The sequence below is a fragment of the Oculina patagonica genome, chromosome 2 (assembly GCF_052425735.1).
Source record: "Oculina patagonica isolate OP01 chromosome 2, crgOcupat, whole genome shotgun sequence".
Taxonomy (NCBI): domain Eukaryota; kingdom Metazoa; phylum Cnidaria; class Anthozoa; order Scleractinia; family Oculinidae; genus Oculina; species Oculina patagonica.
Window position 1 is genome coordinate 15418139 of NC_135759.1, and position 19240 is coordinate 15437378.

Here is a 19240-nt window from a genome sequence, read left to right on the forward strand (position 1 = left end):
AGTTTAATTGGTTTTTGTTTTTTTTTTTTTTTTTTTTTTTTTTTTACGAAATAAAAAAAGGAGGCGTATTTTGGAGAGGGACTTGCCATTCTGTTCGGTAATCCACTTGCTTGACGTTGGTCCGCAGAATCGAGGATTAATTTGAACGGTCTACAAACTGATACAGCTTCCTATTCTATTGAAAGTTCCGTCGAGCGAGTGTTACTAAGCAGCCGATGGCACTGGTGGGATATGAACGCTAGACTGTAAACACAATTTCATGGCTAATTATTCCGCAGATAAGAGAGAAGGTCTGTGTGCAAAACGGTGTATCAATTTCGCATCCATGACCTGGCGCTTTAAATATTCACAAGCTCGTTAAACCCTTAAAACGGCGACATCAGTCTATATGTATCCATGCTCACTATTTGTCAATGTATAATAACATTAGAGAGATTAAGCATGACATTATACGACAAACGGCAAACGCGAACTTGCCTTTCGTTTTGATACATTTTGACCGAATTCTAAAATTTCTACCTTATAAAAATAGGGGAAAAATCCCACAGTCATGATTGTTTAAAGGATCAATTTGAACGGTCTACAAATTGATACAGTTTCTTATTCTTTTGAAAGTTCCGACGACTGAGTGTTACTAAGCAGCCGATGGCATTGGTGGGATATGAACGCTAAACCGTTAACGCAATTTTATGGCGAATTATTCCGCAGATAAGAGGGGAGGAGCAGCAGTAAAAGAACCCCTGAATTGGGGCACTAACAATTAAAATAAAAAAGTAATTTAAACCCACCTAAAATACTAACATTAAGATGCTAAGATTCGCTCAAATGTTGTAACATTGCGGCGTTTCAGACCGAGTTTGCATTAAACTAATAAGATGTCGTAGATGTGAAGATGAAGAAATTCGTACCTTTGCGGCTTCAATCCAAATAAACGCAAACAAGAAATCGTAATCCTGCAAAACAATACGGAAAAATAAATATAAATCATGAGGTAAATCACAGAACAGTGCGAAAGACAATGTCTTTACGTGTCTTGTTTACTCGCCTCGTCTAGCACAAATACCAAAGTGACCAAAGTTGGTCGTAATTGCATTCTATTGAATTGCTCCGCGTGGCTATTTGAATATTGTTCAATTCTAAATTTTATTAAAATTCAATTATAAGTAAGGGCGTAATGTTTTCTCCCCTTTCTGAACTTCCCGCATGAGTATCACAGCGAGATTTTGTTATTTCTGTTAAATCAATGAAGTCTCCTGAGCTTTTAAGGTATAGTGCTCCGCTTTTGGCAGCAGAATAACGGATATGTCACAAAATAGAAAAAGTATCTCTCCACCAAATTACCGTCTGCTGAATAATTACGTCTGGTACAAGAGGGCAAAATGGGAAGAAAATTGTCCAAAATGAATATAATTAATTGTCTGCTTTTTTCGACAAATAACTTGAGTGAATTTGATTCCAGCCATTTTACAGTTGCAATTGGATTTTGCTAAAATGATATACCAAAGTTTGTCGATAAAAGAAACTTTTTTCCCATAAGAATGACGTTCCCATTTTTAAAGAAGTATATGGACATTAATATGTATACAAATAAATGCAAAAAGAAACAGACATAATCTGACTTTACGTGGCAGCAAGCGTAGCTAAATGGCCTGAATGGCTTCGCCGCTCGCGCGTGTGATCCAAGCCCTACCCTGTTCGCAGGCTATTAGTAATATTTTTGTAAATGACTGGTTCAGTTACTATGTTAACCCACAAGCTCACAACCTCTGTTTGTGGTCACGTCTCGCCAAGATATTTTTTTAAAAGTTTCTTCACTTATTGAACAGAACAGAATTGAATTCATTTATTATGCGTGAAAAAGCCAAGCTTCTTGCCCGTAAAAAGCATTTTCCAGCCTTTTCCTTTTGTGGCAATTCACTCTATACTAGCGAAAGTTGTGCGGCTGAAATCAAAATGAGGTTAATGGCCAGCAAAAGTAGCGTTCGTAAAGTATTCCAACCGAAAATGATAACAAGAAAACATTACGCGCAATGCAAGAAGTGCTCGTAAGCGGATTCAGTAAGTAATAAGCGCGTCATTGTTATCCCTACCGCCCTTTAAGCATTCGCCTTCATCAATGTTACCGTCCTTTTTATTTTGTTGATACATACTTTGGCGATAATTGTTTAAGGGCGCCTTCGGTAGAAGTATTTCAAACGACATTGCTCCAAATTATTGTCAATACAGTTATTAGGCCTACTCTGGGACCCAAAGTCGCCGTAACTTTGGGCGACTTAAGGCGACTTTAGGCGATTTTAGCTTATTTTGTCCAAAATTACGAGCGATTTTGGGCAATTTTGGGCGACTTTAGGCGACTTTGGGCGATTTTGAGCGACTTTAGGCAATTTTAGGTGACCTTTTAGGCAATTTTAGGTGACCGACCTAAGTACAGTTGTGGTATACATGTACATGGAATCATCATGGTACACCATAAAGCATTGTTACAGAAAATATCTATACTATTTAAAGCGACTTTGAGCAACTTTGGGCGACTTTAGGCGACTTTGGGCGACTTTAGGCGATTTTGAGCGATTTTGGGCGACTTTGGGCGATTTTGGGTCCCAGAGTAGGCCTGTTATTTCTTTTAGCATTCAGCAACTGCCATAGAGAAACTTTTTTTCTGTCGAAACCAGCGAGCGGTTATTTATACGTAAGTGGCATCGGTATAATTAGATTTTATTTCTTAAACGCATTCGTAAGATGAAGTATTCCGAGAGAGGAGAAAGATACCGCTTTGAAATGCTCCACCACAGTCAAGTGGTGGCACAGAAAACGCATTATTTTCTAGGCTAGTCACTTGTGAATTAAATTAATTTCTTACTAACAGAATCCAAAATATAAAGCTAACATAACGCCTTTCCTTTGTTTATAGATATTTGCTTGCCAGCCGGACAACTATTGGGGGTCTGGGCTATCTTTGTGGGAGATATGTTATGGAGTTTAATTGGTTTTTGTTTTGTTTTTTTGTTTTTTTTTTTTACGAAATAAAAAAAGGAGGCGTATTTTGGAGAGGGACTTGCCATTCTGTTCGGTAATCCACTTGCTTGACGTTGGTCCGCAGAATCGAGGATTAATTTGAACGGTCTACAAACTGATACAGCTTCCTATTCTATTGAAAGTTCCGTCGAGCGAGTGTTACTAAGCAGCCGATGGCACTGGTGGGATATGAACGCTAGACTGTAAACACAATTTCATGGCTAATTATTCCGCAGATAAGATAGGAGGTCTGCGTGCAAAACGGTGTATCAATTTCGCATCCATGACCTGGCGCTTTAAATATTCACAAGCTCGTTAAACCCTTAAAACGGCGACATCAGTCTATATGTATCCATGCTCACTATTTGTCAATGTATAATAACATTAGAGAGATTAAGCATGACATTATACGACAAACGGCAAACGCGAACTTGCCTTTCGTTTTGATACATTTTGACCGAATTCTAAAATTTCTACCTTATAAAAATAGGGGAAAAATCCCACAGTCATGATTGTTTAAAGGATCAATTTGAACGGTCTACAAATTGATACAGTTTCTTATTCTTTTGAAAGTTCCGACGACTGAGTGTTACTAAGCAGCCGATGGCATTGGTGGGATATGAACGCTAAACCGTTAACGCAATTTTATGGCGAATTATTCCGCAGATAAGAGGGGAGGAGCAGCAGTAAAAGAACCCCTGAATTGGGGCACTAACAATTAAAATAAAAAAGTAATTTAAACCCACCTAAAATACTAACATTAAGATGCTAAGATTCGCTCAAATGTTGTAACATTGCGGCGTTTCAGACCGAGTTTGCATTAAACTAATAAGATGTCGTAGATGTGAAGATGAAGAAATTCGTACCTTTGCGGCTTCAATCCAAATAAACGCAAACAAGAAATCGTAATCCTGCAAAACAATACGGAAAAATAAATACAAATCATGAGGTAAATCACAGAACGGTGCGAAAGACAATGTCTTTACGTGTCTTGTTTACTCACCTCGTCTAGCACAAATACCAAAGTGACCAAAGTTGGTCGTAATAGCATTCTATTGAAGTGCTACGTGTGGCAATTTGAATATTGTTCAATTCTAAATTTTATTAAAATTCAATTATCAAGTAAGGGCGTAATGTTTTCTCCCCTTTCTGAACTTCCCGCATGAGTATCACAGCGAGATTTTGTTATTTCTGTTAAATCAATGAAGTCTCCTGAGCTTTTAAGGTATAGTGCTCCGCTTTTGGCAGCAGAATAACGGATATGTCACAAAATAGAAAAAGTATCTCTCCACCAAATTACCGTCTGCTGAATAATTACGTCTGGTACAAGAGGGCAAAATGGGAAGAAAATTTTAGCGAATGTACAATTTTTTTGGTTGTCTTCTTCTTTCTAGAAATAACTTGAGTGAATTTGATTTCAGCCATTTTACAGTTGCTATTGGCTTTTGCTAAAATGATATTGCAAAAGTTTGTCGATAAAAGAAACGTTTTGCTATAAGAGTGGCGTTCCCATTATTAAACAAGTAAGGTATGGAAATAAATAGTATGTTATTATACAAATTAATGCAAAAAGAAACAGACATATTCTGACTTTACGTGGGAGCAAGTGTAGCTAAATGGCCTGAATGGCTTCGCCGCTCGCGCGTGTGATCCAAGCCCTACCCTGTTCGCAGGCTATTAGTAATATTTTTGTAAATGACTGATTCAGTTATTATGTTAACCCACAAGCTCACAACCTCTATTTGTGGTCACGTCTCGGCAAGATATTTTTTTAAAAGTTTCTTCACTTATTGAACAGAACAGAATTGAATTCATTTATTATGCGTGAAAAAGCAAAACTTCTTGCCTGTGAAAAGCATTTTCCAGCCTTTTCTTTTTGTGACAATTCACTCTATACTAGCGAAAATTGTACAGCTGAAATCAAAATGAGGTTAATGGCCAGCAAAAGTAGCGTTCGTAATATAAAGTATTCCAATCGAAAATGATAACAAGAAAACATTACGCGCAATGCAAGAAGTGCTCGTAAGCGGATTCAGTAAGTAATAAGCGCGCCATTGTTATCCCCAACGGTTACTTCAAGCGCGCTAGCGCTTTCAGTAAAATCTACCGCCCTTTAAGCATGCGCCTTCATTTATGTAACCGTCCTTCTTATTTTGTTGATACATAGTTTGGAGATAATTGTTTAAGGGCGCCTTCGGTAGAAGTATTTCAAACGACATTGCTCCAAATTATTGTCAATACAGTTATTTCTTTTAGCATTCAGCAACTGCCATATAGAAACTTTTTTTCTGTCGAAACCAGCGAGCGGTTATTTATACGTAAGTGGCATCGGTACGATTAGATTTTATTTCTTAAACGCATTCGTAAGATGAAGTATTCCGAGAGAGGAGAAAGATACCGCTTTGAAATGCTCCACCACAGTCAAGTATTGGTGAGCTGGCACGGAAAACGCATTATTTTCTAGGCTACCATATTTAATCGAATAAGCGCCGCCGCGCTTATTTAATTTTTCGCGCCACAAGTGCGGCGCTTATTCGAGGGCGGCGCTTTATTGAGGGCAACGCTAATTTAAAATTTGGACGCCGCAAAGAATCGAATCTAAACGAAACTTCTATATTAGATAAAAGAAGAATCTTTTGATTGTCAGGATTCGTACTTTACGGAAGAGAGTAGTTGCGCTTGCTGTCCCGAAAAAGCTCACGGCCTTCACAATGTTAACAGAACTACGTATTGTTAGAATTTTTGATAGACAAGCGGTAAAACATAACTTTGAACTGCGAAACATCGCTTATGATGAAAAGGAATTTCCAAGGCTGTTTCAGAGCTTCTTTGTAGTGCTATTTTTGTTTATACGGAATTCCTCGAGTAAGCGCCCCATCGGGACTGCGGCGCTTATTCGGGGGCGGCGCTTATTAACATTTTTGTCCCGAATGCGGCGCTTATTCGAGGCGGCGCTTATTCGGGGGCGGCGCTTATTCGAGTAAATACGGTAGTCACTTGTGAATTAAATTAATTTCTTACTAACAGAATCCAAAATATAAAGCTAACATAACGCCTTTCCTTTGTTTATAGATATTTGCTTGCCAGCCGGACAACTTTTGGGGGTCTGGGCTATCTTTGTGGGAGATATGTTATGGAGTTTAATTGTTTTTTTTTTGTTTTGTTTTTTGCGAAATTAAAAAAAGGAGGCGTATTTTGGAGAGGGACTTGCCATTCTGTTCGGTAATCCACTTGCTTGACGTTGGTCCGCAGAATCGAGGATCAATTTGAACGGTCTACAAACTGATACAGCTTCCTATTCTATTGAAAGTTCCGTCGAGCGAGTGTTACTAAGCAGCCGATGGCACTGGTGGGATATGAACGCTAGACTGTAAACACAATTTCATGGCTAATTATTCCGCAGATAAGAGAGGAGGTCTGCGTGCAAAACGGTGTATCAATTTCGCATCCATGACCTGGCGCTTTAAATATTCACAAGCTCGTTAAACCCTTAAAACGGCGACATCAGGCTATATGTATCCATGCTCACTATTTGTAAATGAATACTGGCATTATTTCTCGTAAGATATCTTGGAATAAATGTACCATTTTGGTCTATAAATACATTGCAGTGAATTTGATTGTATAAGTTTTCAGAAGTGACTTCTTTTTTGCTTACTATATAAACGCCGCTTGTTATGTTATACCTCCTTCTGTGACGTACGTTTACAGTTATCACGAGTCCTGTATCACGAGTCAGAAGGGGGAGAGTTGATAAAACACTTTAGGAAAGAAAAGAATATTGCGTGTTTATTCCTAGTTTAAATTTCCAAAAGTAAACGATTATTTCTGAAGATACGTCTAACATTGCGAATGATTTTTAAAAACGTGCACTCAGTATTTTTTTTTTCAGTTGAATCATATTTGTGTTCGCTGTAAACAAATAACCTACATAAGTTGTATGGGATTCAATCGTATTACTTCAAATCTAACTTAGAATTCAACGTTGGAAAGTTCGAATTCTGAAATAATTTGGGAAGTTGTGCACTGGCCATAAGATTGCTGCTTATATAAAACGTTTAATCCTGTACATTTTAATTTAAAAATGATGATATAGAGTCATTGAAACGTTATGTAACTTCCTGTTAAAATGACTCGCGATGGTCTTCAAGAAACGGACTGATGTCTGCGAACAGTGCAGGGGCGTAGCCAGCCTATAGGCCCGTAGGCCCGGGCCTACAAATTTTTCAACCAACCCGTATTTTCAAAATGTGTTGATGACGAAAAATTCATACTGAAACTCTCATGAACTCTTTCAAGATAAATTGAAAACAATTCATAAGGTACCATAGCATTATAAAGCCTCTCTATGGGTATTTCCTAAGAAATCGAAGACGCGAAGATTACAGCAGAAAAAACGAAGATCTCAAGATTTAAGGATCTGAAATTGACCAAAATTCACGTGATCAAATTGAACACTCAGATACAAAAGTGTCGAAACTCGGATTAGGGCCTGTTTACATGATTCCGGAATGACTTTCATTCCGGAACGAGTTCATTCCATCCCCATACATTTCTCTGTATCTGTTTACATGATACCGAGACGAAAGTCAAGTCATTCTGGAATGAGTTCATTCCGGTTTTCATTCCGGAATGAAAGTTTCGTTCTGGAATGACATTTCGTTCTGGTATCATATAAACACGGAACGAATTTCGTTCCGAGATGAAACCACAACTCGTGAAACCGCATACGGACTCCACAGTTTGAATTCAGAGCGAAAAAACGTAATAGCATTTACTATTTAGCCCAAACTGAAGCAGCTCTATGGTCAAATTACTCGTTAAACAGGGACGGCGGAGCCGGGGGGTCTGGGGGGGCTTTAGCCCCCCCACTTTTACAGAAAAAATAAAGAATTAATAAGAGAAGAGTCTCTTAAGCTCCCCCCCCCCACTTCAAGTCACTAATCAGCCCCCCTAGTTGAAAAAATGCTCCGCCGTCCATGTTAAAATTGCAGATACGACCATTAATGGGCACAAAAACATGTTTGCGCGAAGCATGCGCCATCCTGTTTTGATTTCGCGCGAAACATGCGCCACCTTGTTTTGATCTCGCACGAAAACCGCGCACGTGAAAATGCCTTTGGTTGAACCGGTCGACTCTGTCATGTAATTACAGAACGAACTTCATTCCGGAACGAAACTCGTTCCGGAATGAAAGTCATTCCGGAATCATGTAAACAGGCCCTAATTACACTGAGTAAACGTTCAAACCTTTTCAATCCGTAAACCGAAGATCTGCTTTGAAAAAAAACGAAGATTTGCAAAAAAAATTGCGAAGAAAACAAAGACCGTGGGTACTCATAGAGAGGCTCATTATATATTTCACAACTACCCACTCGCGATGAGATCAAGGCTCATTTCAGTAGCAAGTGCAAACTTTGGAGCCCTTTAGACTGGCAAGATGACAGACAACCGCACAATGGCATGCGCCGTAAACGACATAAGTGTTTTATTTTGGAAGGAGTGAAAACTGGCGCTATTCCCTCCTATGAAATGTTCCAACTTAGGTGCTGTGAAATACACATAACATCAGCAGAAAGCGAAGGAGAAAGCTTTTTTCAGCAGGGATTTCAATAAAAGCAGGTCACCGGCAGTCTACTGATGCCTATAGGGTCTTTTACTGACGTCTGTTGAGATTTCCTTTATAGCATTTGTATCTGAAAAAATGTTTGTGCAAAACTACTGTTTTGCGCCGGTCGATAAAAATAGTCATGAACCGCACTTTTTTTGCTGGAAATTGCATTTTCGAGCAACTGCATTTCAAATTTTTTTCTGGGAGCATGTCCCCGCCTCCCCGCCTCCCCGGACCCTCCCCCCCCCCCCCCGGGCTCATTTTGAGGTTACGGTCGCCTATATCATCATTGGAGGCCTTCATATGAAAAATATTATACACCGCCCACCCCCCGTTTTTGGAGAGTCTTGATCCAAAAATAAACTTCCTTCTCCACAAAAAAAGCGGCCCTTTAACAGGCCTACAACTCTTCAAAAAGCTGGCTACGCCCCTGCAGTGCTTTCAAAATCTCCCGCAATAGAGGCTACCAACGTTATGTTGGGAGTAATATATAATCGAAGTAATAATAAAACCTTAATTTAATAAGTGTCAAGCTAAAGCAGCAGTAAAAGAACCCCTGAATTGGGGCACTAACAATTAAAATAAAAAAGTAATTTAAACCCACCTAAAATACTAACATTAAGATGCTAAGATTCGCTCAAATGTTGTAACATTGCGGCGTTTCAGACCGCGTTTGCATTAAACTAATAAGATGTCGTAGATGTGAAGAAGAAAAAATTCGTACCTTTGCGGCTTCAATCCAAATAAACGCAAACAACAAATCGTAATCCTGCAAAACAATACGGGAAAATAAATATAAATTATGAGGTAAATGACAGAATAGTGCGAAAGACAATGTCTTTACGTGTCTTGTTCACTCACCTCGTCTAGCACAAATACCAAAGTGACCAAAGTTGGTCGTAATAGCATTCTATTCTTTTCGCATATTCTAGACTTAAAAAGCAAATTTGGATATTGTTTCGGTCCCTCGTTTTGGAAATGAAACATTTTTATTTAACGATGAGCGTATTTCTAAATTGTCACAAAAAAAGATATTATAATGTCTTTTTTTTCTTTAATTTTCAAACCTAATAATAATTTAAAAGTGATAGTTTGGGAGCTATGAAGTAAAAGCGAACAACATTGATGCTAGAATCTACTTTGTTTCGTCTTCAATTTTATGGCGGTCATGATGGTGCTCCAAATAAAGACATATGCCGGCTGCATACTAAATACTGTATTAAATTTCCCTGAAACAAACCAACCGGTTGAATTTAAGAGGCCGTCTTTCTGAAAAACACCCACTCAAATTCGCGTCAAAAAATAATTTTGCCTGAAACTCTGGCAACTAGAAGACTAAAACAGATTGGGTTTGATTCAAAATGATTTTCTGGCAGTGTTAGGAGCCATTTAATATTTTGCCCCTTCGGGCCTGCCGCAACGTCTGGAAAAATAGAAAAATAGTCATTTTTCGAGCCGCTGTCAAATATTTCATTCGCATCGAACACCGACATTTTCTGTATCAATTTGTTCATAAACATTTGTAGTTTTCTAAGAAAGTAGCAAGTTCTCCCTCAATTTACCTGGAAATGCGAAATCAAGGATATAATAAACACCACTGATTGGCAACGAACAACGAATTTGAGTGGGTGTTTTTTCAGAAAGACAGCCTCTTAAGTACTTTTAAGGTCCGAAAATTTTGTTGTTGTATTAAAGTTGCATAAATATAATTAATGGAGTTTAAATTACAGGACATCTCTGCGATTGTTGCATTTCTAAAAAGTGTTACATTTCGCAAAAGATGATTTATTTCCTAAATGACTTTTCGTAATTAGTTTTGTGGCGATCCGGCGCGGTTTCCTTTCAATAAATTAACAATTAGTTGCTGACTCATCGTGTTAAAGTATGAGTACACTTAAGGTCGGGGGGATACCAACAGCATGAATAAATTCATAAAGGGAAAATTTTGCTTGACCTGCATCTTTTAAAACACTTATTTCTCGGCTGTTATGGGTGCGATTAAGCTCAAATTTTACAGAGACATAAAAATGATGAAAGATTGTGAATGCATCTTTTATTTGGTAGATTGCATTTAACGGCAATGTTAAAGCCTCGTTAGTGCCAAATTGGGAAAAACATGATTTTGTGGCAGAGTTTGCGGAACGAGTAGGAGACAGCACACTGTGATCTTGTCAAAAACTAATCAGTCAATACCTCTAGAGTGTCATAACAGAAGCGGATTTTTTAATTTTAAGTTTTCCAGCAAGTTATGGCGGTTTAAGTGCGCAAATTTGAATTTATTTGAGTTTGAAACGTGGTTAGAGAGATTCACCCTGGGTTGGTTTTTTCGTTGAACAGTTCGTCACACAACGGATACAAAGATTAATGTAACGTCTCCCCGCGCGCGCGCTTACACCCTACGTTTGTCGTCAAAATTATACATGAACTCTCTAACTGGTCTGTCACTGTGCCCCTGACGAGAATAACAGGCTTCCTGAGTGCAGACTTGCGTGTCTTTTTCTTTATCAATCTATGCTGATAACTATTCTCTTGGTGAGCTCACTAAGCTATTATCACAATCAGCTGTACTTTTTATAGGCTGTTATTATTTACAGCAACAATAATAAAAGTATTAAAACTTGGACTCAATGGAGGCTTTGAACCCTTGTTTTAATATGCAAGGATGCAATAGACGTGTTTTGGCTTTAATCAAAACTATAACAAAATTCTCGATCGGTGATTGGTTATCAGCAGCCCGATTTGAGCACTAATAGGACAGTGTACGCGTCATGCTTGTAATAGGACAGTGTAATAGGACAGTTTACGCGTCATGCCTGTGTAATTGGACAGTACGCGTCATTTTGCGCGCGCTGTTGTTGTGCATTTTGTTGAGTAAACTGTTATGTTTTTCAGTTTTTATAAAAACGTTAAACCATTTGACTAAAGGTTAGTTTGTTTCTCAAATTTTGTCATAGTTTTGATTAATTGGTAACAGGACTTCGTGTCGTCCAATTCTGTCTGTAATCATACTCGTGATTAAACAAATCGGACTCCCGCTTCGCGGTCGTCCGATTTTGTTTATCACTCGTATGATTACAGACCGAATTGTACTCCACTCAGTCCTATTACCATTATTAATACCAAACACGGGGACATAAATGAAATAGCTATGCTTTTTAATTTTCGCCAAGCTTCTGGTCTGTGGAAGAACGTTTTGCGCTCTCCATAGTTATACAGTGATCCTTTCTATGGCAAGAGTCAAAATGGATTGATGATTAGCAAAAATGTGGTCCGTATAGCCATGCAACCGAAAAAAATATATATATATATAAAATGACAGCATAGCTATAGCACGTATGAAGTGCGGCTAACTGGATAATAACAGTGCCCGTTGTTATTCATAATTAGTATAATTTACAGAGGGGAACATAAGAATCGTTCATTTTGTTTGGTAGAGAAGCTCGGCTTATGACGCTGTATTCACCGCTACAGTGAATGTAACATTTTAAGGCTTGGTTACAAAGCCACGCCACCTTTTTCATCCAGGCAAGTAAACATGGAGAACAACTGCTGAATGAAAATTCGTTTATCTGAAAGACCATTTCAACTCCGGGATTTTTAAAGCATTGAGAATTTTTAAAAATGATTACCAAACGCCTTTGAACAGAAAATGTTTTCAAGAAATCTAGGAATCGTAAACACAGTGGGTTCGTAGATCGCCTGCCACCGCGAGCCGCAACAAACCACTGCCAGAAATACGAGTTTAATAGAGTATTTCCTTGCTGTAGTGATTAAGCTATGCTTCTAACATAAAAACAATTCAAAAGACTCTAGTCTAATTACTCTCCGTAATGTGTTCGATGTTCGAGGCTCCAGTAGATTACTTATATCGTAAAACAGGTTGTTGTTGCTCATCGTGGCAAAGCACAATAATAATAAAGTATTATCGTTTGCCTTACGATGTAGTCACTTGTGATGTGAATCGCGACGTTTCGACTGCGCACTGGTAGTCTTCATCAGTCGTCATGGTCTATCCGAACAACTTCGTCGCTGCATACAACAACAATGCGTACGCGCTGTTTTCAAGTCGGAGACTTCACTAATCATCACACTTAGTACGGTCCAAAAAACGCTGTCCAACCTGGCTAAGCAAGACGGCGTGGTTTACAGGATTCCCTGTGAATGCCGTCGCCGAGACTGGAAGACCTAAACAAGACAGAATCAAGGAGCACGACCGAGACATCCGACTCACCCGTATAAAACATGAACCTCCGCCGCTTCAGAGCATGCCCACAACACCGGACACCACCCGCTTTGGAATGAAGTAAAGTTTATTGATCGTTTTCCTCACTAGTACACACGCAGGATCAAAGAGGCAATTTACAGAAGACTTCACCCTAACAACATCAACAGCGACAGTGGAATTGAAATTCTACAAGCATGAATGCCGCTGATCAAGAAACACCACAACAGGAGAACTGTACGACAGCTAACCGCCAAGGAAACAACCTACCGTAAGAGCCAGGATCAAAATGCAACAATCACAGCGTAGCATCTTGGTTACTCGTAACAGTCGACCTTATCGCCTGATGAACACTAGCAGTTTGCAGTCGAAACGTCGCGATTCATATCCCAAGTGACCACATCGTCAGAATATTGTGTCCTTCTTGTATTTATATCACATCCACTAGCGGGTTCTGTTACTTGTACTGAAGATGGATCTTGAAGTTTTATCCGAGACTTGTTAACATTAAAAAAGTCGTGACCATCTTGAAAATCATATTCTGCCTGTTGTTTTTACGGAAATTTGATAAATGAATAGACCTTTTTTAGCTTTACTTGTTTTCTGTCCCATTTCAGACTATTTGCGATTTTTTTCAAATTAAAAAAATCATGATCAATCACGTGAAAATGAATAAATAATTCTTTGATAGATAAAGGGAAAACTCTCTAGAGAACATCACTAGATCTGAAATGGGCAATTTGCATACAAACTGGAAAATTGTATTCCGGCACAATGATCTCGATATAATTTTGCCTATTTTTTTATTTTTTGTTTCCTATGAACTCCGTTTGCTACCTTTGATACGCGTGTCCTGGCTTCATAGAGAAGGGAGCATGGAGTTGGTTCAACACTTAACGAAAGAAAACTGAAATGGCTTTGCATGCATGTTTATTCTGATGTTAAATTTTCGTGAAGCACTGAAAGTTACAGATTATTTCTAAACATAAGTCTAACATTGCAAATGGTTTTTTAAAATCTCTTAGAATAATTACGCTCAGCTGAATTGTATTGGTGTTCGCTGTAAACAAATGACCTACATAAGTAGGTGTTTTAGTATTATTACTACACATCTAAGTTAGAATTCAAATTCGAATTCTGAAACAATTTTAGTGCACAAAAAAGATTTGTGCACTAGCCATATTTTTTAGTTTCTACATGTAAAAATGAGGAAATTCTTACCTTTGCGGCTTCAATCGAAGTAAACCCAAATAAAAAGTGACCAAGATGGCTGCAATAGAGCATTCGATTGTAGAGTTCCAAGCTTTTTATTTTAAATAACAAAGCAGCCGACCAAAATTGTATTTTTAAATTGGCTTTTGCAAAAACAATTGAGATTTTAGTGTTATATAAATAAATTAGCGCTTATGGGACTGATTGCGCTTTCATAGTTCCTTTGATTCCTTTGATTAGTAGCATCTTGTTACATTTTACTTGAAAAGGGTGTCATTATGACACCAAAGCGTCAACAACTTTTCGGTAATAAAAAGCACTAGAATGTCAAATATTATTTCATAAATAAATTCATCTTTTGCTAAAATGATACAACAAAAGCTTGATGAAAAGAGAAACCTTTCGCTACATGAAGGAACTATTTAACATTTCTAAACAAGCATAGAAGGCATGTAAATAAACATACAATGTTATACAAAAAGAAACAAACATATTCTGACTTCACGTGGAAGCAAGTGCGGCTAAAATAATACTTGGCTTCACACTAGAGCTCGTAAGTATAGTCTAAGTGCACTTGGAACCTACTTGAGTGTGAAGGGGTAAAACGTACTTACTTGAACTTTTCTTGGTGACCATAGAAACTTTCGTAGTTCAAAGAAGCCGAAGTACGCCGCCAAGTATGGTCTACACCACACTTGAGAACGCACTTGACCAATAGGAAATGAAGCCAAATGAAAGCGGCGTGCAGCATTGTCACGATTCTGAAGATGATTGACAGCAGAAGCACATAATTATTATGTACTTCTGTTGACAGCCGTTGTACCTCAAGTAATATACTTTGTAATCAAGTGTGAAGCCAAGTTTGTTAAGTGCGATTTGAGATTTTCAAGTGCACCTGAGTCAAGTGTTTACTTGAAACTAACTTTGCTTCTAGTGTGAAGCCAAGTAATGGCCTCGCCTCTCGCGCGTGTGACTAAGTTTGCAGCTTAATTGATTTCATCTAAAAATCAAATCGATAAAATCTTAAGGTTAATATTACAAATCTGTTCTTTTCACATATTCTAGACATAAATAAAAAACATTAACACTATGCAAATTTGGGTATTGATTTGGCCCCTCGTTTCGGAAATAAAGCATTTTTAAATTAACGATTTTCCAGATGAGCGAATTTCTAAATTGTCCACAAATACAGAAATTTAATGTCGTTTTTTCCTTAAGTTTTAAACCTGATAATACTGATAATAATATCAAAGCGATAGTTTAGGAGCTATGAAGTGATAGCGAACAACATTGATGCTAGAATTTACTTTGTTTCGTGTTCAATTTTATGGCGGGCATATGATATTGGTGTTCCAAAGAAAGACACCAATATGCCGGCTGAATACTAAGTACTGTAATTTCCCTGAAACAAACCAACCGGTTGAATTTAAGTACTTTTAAGGTCCGAAACTTTTGTTGTTGTATTAAAGTTGCATAAATAAATTCTTGTTTTAGTTAATTAATGGCGTTTAAATTACAGGAGATCTCTGCGATTGTTGCATTTCTAAAAAGTGTTACTTTTCGAAAAAGATTATTTATTTCCTAAATGACTCTTCGTAATTAGTCTTGTGCCGATCCGGGGCGGTTTCCTTTCAATAAATTAACAATTAGTTGCTGACTGATGGGAGGCGCGGTGGCCTAATGGTTAGTGCGCCGTACTCCGGATCGAGCGGTCCGAGTTCGAGCCCCGGCCGGGGTCACTTGTGTTGTGTTCTTGGGCAAGACACTTTACTCTCATAGTGCCTCTCTCCACCCAGGTGTATAAATGGGTACCGGCGACATAATGCTGGGGGGGAACCCTGCAATGGACTAGCATCCCATTCAGGGGGGAGTAGAAATATTCCTAGCCGCTTAATGCTACGGAAACCGGGATAAGCTCCGACAGTGTGGGCCGCTTGGCAAGAATTCGTGTTGCACGCGCCAAAAATTATCAGCACACACGAGGGGACATGTCCCTGCGACATGTCCTCGCTATATTTTCTTGCGTGTGTACACATTGTTATTTTTGTCGCTGCTACATGCCCCTGCTTCACGTCCCTGTTACACGTCCTCTCAGTGTGAACAACACATAATTTTGTCGCTGCTTCATGTCGCTGCGACATGTCCCTGCGTCTTGACCCCACGTGTGCGGAGACCTTTAAAGTATGAGTACACTTATCATTAATGCATGGTACATTTAAATTTAGCAATGAACGTTCAGTTACATGTTGCAGGTGCGATCTAGCGCCATAAACCGCTAACACTTTGAGAAGTTAACAATCAGCTTGAGTTAAGTTTGATATTTTTGTAAGTCGTGCCTTCTTTAAAGGACTTTATGCTCCTTTGTAATCGTTTTTCGCATGTTTATCTTCAAAGAAAGCGACAACCTCCAAAACAAAGGCACTTAAACCAGTCAAACCTGAATTTTCTTTGTTTTGGATGATGTCCCAGTGCCTAGCTTGCCATCAAGCAAGGAGGATTTTGCACCGTGTGACCGTTTGTTATAAATTAAAAGGCCTGTTGCATTTACACTGTCAAATTTAGACTCGATTTCCACCACTCTTTCCAGTCGGGTGTTTGTTCCTTCCCTCTCTTCGGGGAGGAGTGCGGGCTCATTTTCCAAACAGCGGCTGCTAATCGAGCCTGGGTAACTGTGGATTATTTGCCATTCCGTTTCCATTTTCAACTCACTCACGATCATATGATGTTGGGAAATGACCAGATATCACAAACCACAGCACTCACTGAAGAGTGAGTGAATTGGAGTTCTATGACAATTGGTACATGACCTTACATGGCAGATTTAAGTACAGGACCAACTCTGCAGCATTTGGCGTTGATCAGATGTAGCTTTAATCTTTCAGTTCTAAGGCTGGTTACAAGTGAAGTATACTGACTTCTGACCTGTACTTATCTCATATTTCTGAATTTTACAACTCGTACTTTGCATGCAGTGGATTCTCGATTTCTCGAACCTCCAAGGGAAACGAAAATTTGTTCGAAAATCGAGGAGTCCGTAGACTGTTCACAGTCCTCTATTTTTCCTTGAAGTCGTAGGGCTCGATCTTTGCATTCGACGGGCCGCCATCTTGGTTCCTGAACGCGAGCGAAAACTGGGAAGAGTACAAAAAGCCCGTGTCCCTGCCCCAGTTTTCGCTCGCGTTCAGGAACCAAGAGGGCGACCCGTCGAATGCAACGATTGAGCTCTACGACTTCAAGGAAAATAGGGGACTGTGAACAGTCTGAGGAATTCGAGACATCGGAGGTAAAATTGCAGTGTTGGACTAAGAGAGGGAAACGACTTTTACAATACTTTTGGTCTGAGTTATCGGGATTCCACTGTAACACTGTTAGGTATAGTTAAAATGACATCAGCTGCTCAGTTAAATCTCATTCTTCGAGAGCGCCGAAGGCGCGATGCCGATTTCGGCGAGCGATGCGAGCCGCTGGGCGAGTGAAGCGAGCCCGCGAGCAACGTCGCGGGTCACTTCGCTGGCCGAAAACTCGCGCCTTCGCTCTCGAAGAAAGAGATTTACGTTACTCCCCAATAGAGAGCCTGCTCGAAGGCTACTACTCAGTTTTTGAGAGTTTTTAAACGATGTGTTTAATATAAAATGACGACTAGTTGGTTGGCTTGAACGAAAATTGTATTCTGCAATATATCTACAATGTTAAATTCAGATAGGTGACAATTAACGGCGCTTCTGTATGATATTCTAAGTTTGAATCGAATGAAATGTGACATAAAAAGCGTCTTCAAGTACATTAAGCGCACTTTGATTTGAGATCAGTTAAATTTGTATATATACTTAGGAAAACAGGTCAGGTTAATGAAAGAAACTAGTTTACAATGAGATTTTTAAAGGTATTTATGCGTCATTTTTTTGGAAAAGTAAGAGTTGGCCGCGCTTAATGTACTTGTACTGCTCGCTTGGAGAAAATCACCTCGTTAAAGGACTGAACAGCTGAAATCATCTGTTTGACTAATCTGAGAATAGAGCCAGCTATTTGTCCAGTGTATAAGTGCGAGTACAAACTGACACTGAATTTATCTAACATTTTGCCTATTTAGTGCGCTTGAAGACTGAACACACTTTTCCGAGAATTCAAGATTTAAGATCTATACCCAAACAATGACGAGTAAATAAATTGATAAATATTGTTAAAATAATCCCAAAGTATGTTTTTTCATATTCAGTATTAAGATGAGTAAATAAATTGATAAATATTGTTAAAATATTCCCAAAGCATGTTTCTTCATATTCAGTATTAAGATGAGTAAATAAATTGATAAATATTGTTAAGTAAATAAATTGATAAATATTGTTAAAGGAGCTATGTCACGGGGATTTCAAAGATTTTTGGTCTAAACTGTTTTAAATTGAGTGGTTGGTAACTTAACCCATAAAAACACTAGCTTTGAATATCTTAAGGAAGATATAACCTTAATTTGCGGATAGGAATCATGCTACAGCTATAAATATCGATTTTTTGAAGACGTGCCGAAACAAGATAAAAAAGTAAGCCTTACTTTTTCAAGTTGCAATCTGTTTCCATCCGCACCCAAAGATGCTCGTTTAACAGTTTCAGTGCTCTATTATAGCAATTTTTAATGAAATTAGACTATTATTTTTAGGTTTCCTTGATAGAAATATACATTTTGGCTGTTCAAAAATCTGGTAAAATCCGTGACATAATCCCAAAGTTTGATTTTTTCATATTATTCGCCCTTTTAATTAAGTCGCCTTCAGGCGATTAAAGTAATCGATAATATTCGATTACGATTGGTTTTATGGGATCTAAATTCAAATAGCAATACAGAAAACTAAATTACAAAACCCCTCTAAAGCCTAATGCCAAAATAATTAAACAATAAATGAAAAGAAAAAAGCAATTATTTCAAGGTTTCCTTTTTCATCAATAACTATTAGATATTAACATATATCTAATACTTATAGAACATAATTTTAGGGTAGTTAACTGATTCCGTAGAGTTTATACTAGTTTATATTAGCTACAATATAAATATTATATTTAAAGCTACTCTAAAATTCGAGTGAAAATAAAGTCTATGTATGTATGTATGTATACTCCACAAGGTTCAAGCAGAATCTCTCAGTGACTGTTAGCTACTGTTATGGGGTGAACGTTTTTCAGGATAG

General features: G+C 38.3%; 1 protein-coding gene across 3 annotated transcripts in view; it reads right to left on the reverse strand.

Annotated features, from left to right (window-relative positions):
• The window catches only part of LOC144643154 (protein TabA-like), a 29312-nt gene extending 15207 nt beyond the window's left edge, over positions 1-14105 (reverse strand). The window contains exons 1-3 of one of the 3 annotated variants that reach the window (XM_078502315.1): positions 9351-9397; positions 3762-3926; positions 909-953 (exon numbers count right to left, since the gene is read on the reverse strand). The gene's annotated coding sequence lies outside the window, so the exon portion shown is untranslated. Of the gene's footprint in view, positions 1-908; positions 954-3761; positions 3929-9350; positions 9398-14069 lie in introns of those variants that run through there. The other 2 variants (XM_078502316.1, XM_078502318.1) reach the window with 2 other exon arrangements.
• Between the last annotated feature and the right edge of the window lie 5135 nt (positions 14106-19240).